Consider the following 6,063-nt stretch of genomic DNA (forward strand, 5'->3'; position numbering starts at 1 on the left):
AGAAGATGTGGAATCGGAGACCTCGATTTCAATCCCAGCATTGCCACTTTCGAGCTGTGTACCTTGGGCCAATTATTTACTGCCCCTGAGCCTACACTTCCGCGTCCCTAAAATGGGAACATTGAAGGATCAGAGATAAGGGGTGCAAAGTGCGTACTCAGTAAATGCCAACCGTTGCAAATCCACATGTCCCTGGAACTGTCAGGGGCAAAATAAGACTGTGTTTCCTTTTTACACCCTGATGTCGTCCATGGTATATCTTCTAGTCCATGGCACTAGCCTCTGTTGGAAACTGGCCCCCACCCAGTAAATACTGGGTGTTGTTATGGGGTGCTCGAGCCTCTCACGTGCTCCAGAGCCACTGTGTACCATGGCACTGCCAAACCCGGGAGAGGCTGCTCTGCTGGGTGTGGCCGTGTGCATGTCAACCACCCCCGATGGTGGGCTCCAGCTGCAGGAGGGGCCCTGTCTTCCCTGTTCAGGGGTCAGACCTGGCCTCTGACAGCTCACCAGGGAGCCACAACTTCCGTACAACTGCTGCCTGCCCAGAGAGGTTGAGTGACCGGCTCAGGTGCGCCCAGCTCCAGGTTGGGAGAGGGAGTGTCAGAGCCTCAGTGCACTCAGGCAGGGAGAATCCATAACTGCGGTGACATGGTGGCCTTCTCAGAAATCCCCGGGAGTGATTGAGAGCTTGGCCAGCCCCAACCCTGGCAGGAACAACTTCCCTAAGCTTATTTGCCGCTGGGAGGGCAGGACTGAGTCCTTGTCCTGAATTTACCTCTTTCATGCTTCAAGGTGGTGGGTGGCAGGATCTTGGCTTGAACCATCTGGGATTTGGGGCAACGGCCTTCATATTTTGGGCCGCTTCTCCGTGGACGGTCCCTGTTTTCTCTTCCCTAAGCCTCTTTCTGGAGCCTGGCACAGAGCAGATGCTCCGTGGATACTGACGAACCGCTAAGTCGCTGTCGGCTTCCTCCACTATCTCCTCCACCGCCCACTGCCCCTTCCCCAAACCATCACATCATTCATTCAGTTCATTCTTCATGGCCTGCGGTACTGGAAGGACACTACAAATATTTATACTTATAATTGATGAGGACAACAGCTAAGGTTTATTGCCCTCCCTAAGAACTGTGCTGTAATTTTATCCATTTATTCCTCACCAAACCCTATGAGTTGGGTGCTGTTAGGGTCCTTATCTTACAGATGGGGAAAAAAAGAGACTCAAAAGGGTTATGAAACGTCCCCAGCCCCACACAGCTCACCCCAGGAACCACGGCCCTCTGTGGAGTGAGACCCAGACAGCCCTGCCTGGAAAGCTGGTGCAGGGGAATGGCAATCATGGCTGGGTAGAGGGGGTGCAGTGTCCCCGCCAGGGCCCTGTGGTGTGCTGGCGGGGGGGCTTCAGATTTTAGAGAGATGGCTGGTGGATGCAGTGACCAGGGAAGACTTTGGGGGAAGCTGGCATTTGAAAAGAGCCTTGAAGGACAGAGAAGTTTGGGAAGGCAGGAAGTATGAGTGTTTGGGGAGGAGCGGGGGGTTGGGGAGGGGCGGGCTGGGTGGGACAGGCAGCAGAGCAAAGGCAGAGTGGAGGGAGGCCCGCAGGAGCAGGCGGCTGAGGGTGGCTGGGTTGTAGAACCGAGCGTGGAAGGATAGCTGGGGCTACGTGTGGGGGACCCTGACCTAGGTATCTGGACCTTGTCTTCCCTGGTGGCCACTGTCGGCGTCCCCTGCACAGACTGGCTGGCCCTGCTCCTGGGGTTGCCTGAGGTGCTGTCCCTGGATGTCCCTGACCTCTGTGACCAGCCTCCTCTCTGGCTCCATCCTCTTCCCACAGTCTTGGGTGTTGGGCTGGTGGGCTGGAGACTTGCTGGGACAAGACCCCAAGGATGGACTATTGGTGTGACCATCCCTTTTCTGTCCCCTCCGCTTGCCTCGCAGGGGAGCCCAGAGCCTCGGCTGAGACTCCATCCAGCCCTGAGTTTCCGGGGAGCAGCTCTGTGCAGTCTGTTCCTGGATGTGCCTGTGTTCCGTGCCCCCCGCCCTTGGGACCAGCTTGTCAGAGGCTCAGGGAGTTTTAAGCTCTTAATTCTCTTTTCTTGCAAGCTTCTGATGCCTTGGTTTAAACATCTTTTTTTTAAGAGATAATGACCTCATTTTCCTGGTTCTGCCTCACAGACCACCATTAGAGAGAGAATCCAGGAATCCCACTGACCTCAGAGGCATCTGCTCCGCACCGCCTTCTACAGCCACCCCGAGCTGAGAGCTTAATCCCTTCTTGTTCCCCTCCAGTGACAGGAGGCTCACTGAGGACAATGCCAGTTGCTATGTTGATAAAATTCTTCTTAGATTGAATCAAAACCTAACTCCCCGGGATTCTGAAACATCTGTGGCCACTAGTTTTATTTTTGGGGACCACAAATTAAATCTCATTCCTCTTTCTCATGAAGGTCTTTTATATGTAATAACAAAAAGCATATTGCCTTTGAAGGAGCACCTACTGTGTGCCATGTGCTTCATATACATTATCTCTAATCCCCATGATGACCCTGCCTGATGGGTACCTGTGACCCTCGGTGGCCACGTGCCGATACCTCCCAGCATCCCCTTCCTCCCTCCCTCCCTGGCAGCCCCTGGTCTGCTGAGGGAGATCTATATGGTTATAGGGAAGCTGCCTCCCGTGTCCTGGCTCCAGGGAATGGAGCAGGTGACCCAGGCCAAGCCAATCCACACACACTCTTCCTTTGGCTGCAGTGATTGGCTCAGGGGTGGGCACATGACCTGGGTTGGTCCAATCAGAGCGACTTTCAGAATGCTTGCTGGGATAGCTTCTTTCTGAGGAACCAGCAAGGCTGTTGACCCAGGAGCTGGGGGCAGCTCTTGCAGGACCACAAGGCAAGTCAGCCTTAGAGGCAAAGTGGGAGGATGGAAAAACTGGGTCCTTGGAAACCTTTGAGATGATGGATCTTGCGGGCAGGCAGCCCCACCTCTGAAATTTCCCATTTCACGAGTCCATTAACGTCCACTATTGCTCAAGACAGTTTGACTTGGATTTTCTGCCCCTTGCAGCCCAATGCGTCCTTACCCTAGGGAAGAGGAAACTGAAGCTCAGAGATGCTGATTAACTTGCCCAGGGTCACCAGCTCATAAGTGAGGGAGCTAGGATTTGGGTTCAAGGGGTAATTGGGGTGGGGTTCAGCTATTGTGCTCTCCTCAGATCATTTGTTTTTTTTGGTCTAAAGGTTCTCAGTTGCTCTTAGGACCTGATTGTGACCACCGACCCGGAGCTCTCCTTTGGTCCTCTCCTTACTCTCTGACCCGTAACCATCTCTCCCAGAGCACCTCTCCAGCCTTCCTCTCCGAGGCCCCTGTCATCCTGCCCAAATCCACAGTCTGGCCAGCTGATTGACGTCCCCTTATTCCCATCACAGTCACAGGTCTCCCCTGCTCAGAAACCTTCTGTGGCTCCCCAGGGCCTACACGATCCTGCCCCACCCACTTCGTGTGCCAATCAGATCCTTCAAAATCTGGACCCTGCTCGCCTCTCCAGCTTCATCTCCAGCAGCCCCCCAGCTAGTCCCCAGACACACTGCTTGGTTTCACACCTTTACTCAGGCCCTTCTGTCTTTTCCCCAGTGGACTTACATGTGTCCCCTAAGGCCCAGTTCAAACGCCTCCTCCCCTGGGAAGACTTCCCTGCCTTAGGCAGAGGGCTTCCTTTGTGCTCCCATAGCCACTTGGGCTTAACCTCTGTTGGTCCAGCACTTGTGACATGGCCGCTGCCTTTCTGGTCTGCTACCACCTGCGGGGGAGGGCAGGAACTGTTCTCTGTGCAGCCTTTTTCTCCCCTGTGGTCTCATCTCCAGTGCTTTCGTCGCTCAAGGCATTGTTGGCTGAGCAGTGAGATGCCCGGGGCCTTACTCAGAGCTGGAGTGGACCTGGTGGGAGCTGGCTGTGATCTGGGGGCCGGGCCAGGAGAGAGGTGCTGCTTTCCCAGGTGGCAGGGGCTGCGGGGGGAATGGAGAGGGTGAGAGAGGGGAGCCAGCAAGCTGGGACTGAGCCTCCCAGGCAAGCACAAGTCTCTAGTGCTTCCTGGTCTCCAACAGTTTACTTACCTCAGGTATACATTATATAACTCTTAACTTGGAAAGAGAAACTCCCAAAGACTAAATTCCATTGTTTTAAGAAAGAAAAAGCAAATATCTGTTCCAGTTTCACCAGGTAGCTGTTTTACTTGGGAAATTTCATAGAAATAGTAGGATATCTTTCTCTAAATCTCACTTTTTGAAGAAAAAAAAATATGGCAGCATCTCCATCACTCAGACCAGAACCCTCTGCATCATCCCAACTTCTCTTTGTCTCTCATCCTACATCCTATCTGTCAGCAAATCTGTTGGCTCTACCTTCAAACTATATCCTGGTTTAAACCTACGTTCCAGCAACAGCCTCCTAATGGCTTCTGCCCTCGTCCCCATAGTGCCCAAAATGGTTCTCTAAAAACCTAAGTCAGTTCATCGCCTTCCTCTGCTCAGTACCCCGTGGCTCCCCAGCACCCTCAGAGGAAGAGCCAAAGTCCTTATGTGGGCGTGTGTCAGACCCACAGGGCTGCCCGCCACCTCCCTCCTACACTCCTCTGCAGCCACAGCGCCCTCCTCACCATCCCCCAGACATGTCATGTTTCTGCCTCAGGGCCTTTGCACTGGCCGTTCCCTCCTCTTTTTTATTTTTTATTTTACTTTAATTTTATATTTTTGGCCGCGCCGTGCAGCATGCAGGATCTTAGTTCCCCGACCAGGGATCGAATCTGGGCCCCCTGCATTGGAAGAGCAGAGTCTTAACCACTGGACCTGCCGGGAAGTCCCTGTTCCCTCTTCTTGAAATGTCCTTCCTGATAGTCCCATGGCTTGTTCTCTCATGCATTTTGTCTTCCTGTTTACGTTTTTCTCTTTAACACTGGCCACTAACACACTATATATTTTACTTCTTTGTCTTGTTCATTGTGTTTCTTCCCCAATAGACTATACATTGCACAAGGGCGGGGAGTTTTGTCTGTTTTGTTAATGGACGTATCTCAAGCATCTAGGTAAGTGCCTGGTACAGAGTAGGTGCCCAACAAATGCCGGTTGAATGAGTGAGTGAAAGAAACAGAACTATAATGGGTTGTGAGGTCAGAAGCCAGAGAAGGAGGGGCAGGTCGGGAAGCGTGGACGGTGGTGGACAGGCTGAACAGTTCAGGTCTGTGAGTGAGGTGCATTCACTCGTGCACCCCTTCTCTCACTCCCTTGTTCATTTATTCACTCCACAAATGCTTACAAAACACCACTAGGGTCGGGCGCTGTGTGGCCCCGAGGAGGCACCACCCCAGACGTCAGTCCCTGCTCCCAGGCACTCATGTTCCAGTGGGGGACCCAGGACTCCATGTGACACTGTGTGAGGGGTAGGCTCCAGGTGCTGCAGGGGCACCCAGAGTAGATGCCTCGCATTGGGAGGGGGAGGAAGGTGCCCCGAGAAGGTGACATCGGGCCAAGACCTGAGGGGTGTGCAGCCATCGGCCCCGTGAGGGGGGCTCGGAGGGCGCACCAGGCAGGGGCCAGCCTGAGCAGAGGAGGACCCGGTAGGTCCAGAAAATAGAGAGAGGGGGCGTGGAGCTGAGCTTGAGAGTGAGGGTGAGTTGTGGAGGGGGGGAGGGAGAGGAGGTAGGAGGGAGATAGAGAACGAGAGAGAGGGAGAGGAAACTGAGGATAGAAGAAAGGAAGGGAGGAAGGGAGAGAGGGAAGGAGAGAGACAGACAGAGACAGACAGAGACAGAGAGACAGAGACAGAGACAGAGATAGACAGAGGCAGAAACAGAGACAGACAGAGACAGAGAGACAGAGACAGAGAGGCAGAGAGAGAGAGAGAGCGCACCTATCCAGCTGTGTGGCTCTGGGAGAGTGAACTCACCCCTCTGCGTTGCAGTTCCCTCCTCTGTGAAATGGGGGGTGGTCACAGGACCACTGTGAGGATGACATGAGCTGCCCTTGTGAAGCACTCAGCAGGCTTCCTGGCAGAGTGAGTGCCCGG

Source organism: Neophocaena asiaeorientalis, unplaced genomic scaffold, assembly GCF_003031525.2.
Source record: "Neophocaena asiaeorientalis asiaeorientalis breed wild unplaced genomic scaffold, Neophocaena_asiaeorientalis_V1.1 scaffold275, whole genome shotgun sequence".
Classification (NCBI taxonomy): Eukaryota; Metazoa; Chordata; class Mammalia; order Artiodactyla; family Phocoenidae; genus Neophocaena; species Neophocaena asiaeorientalis.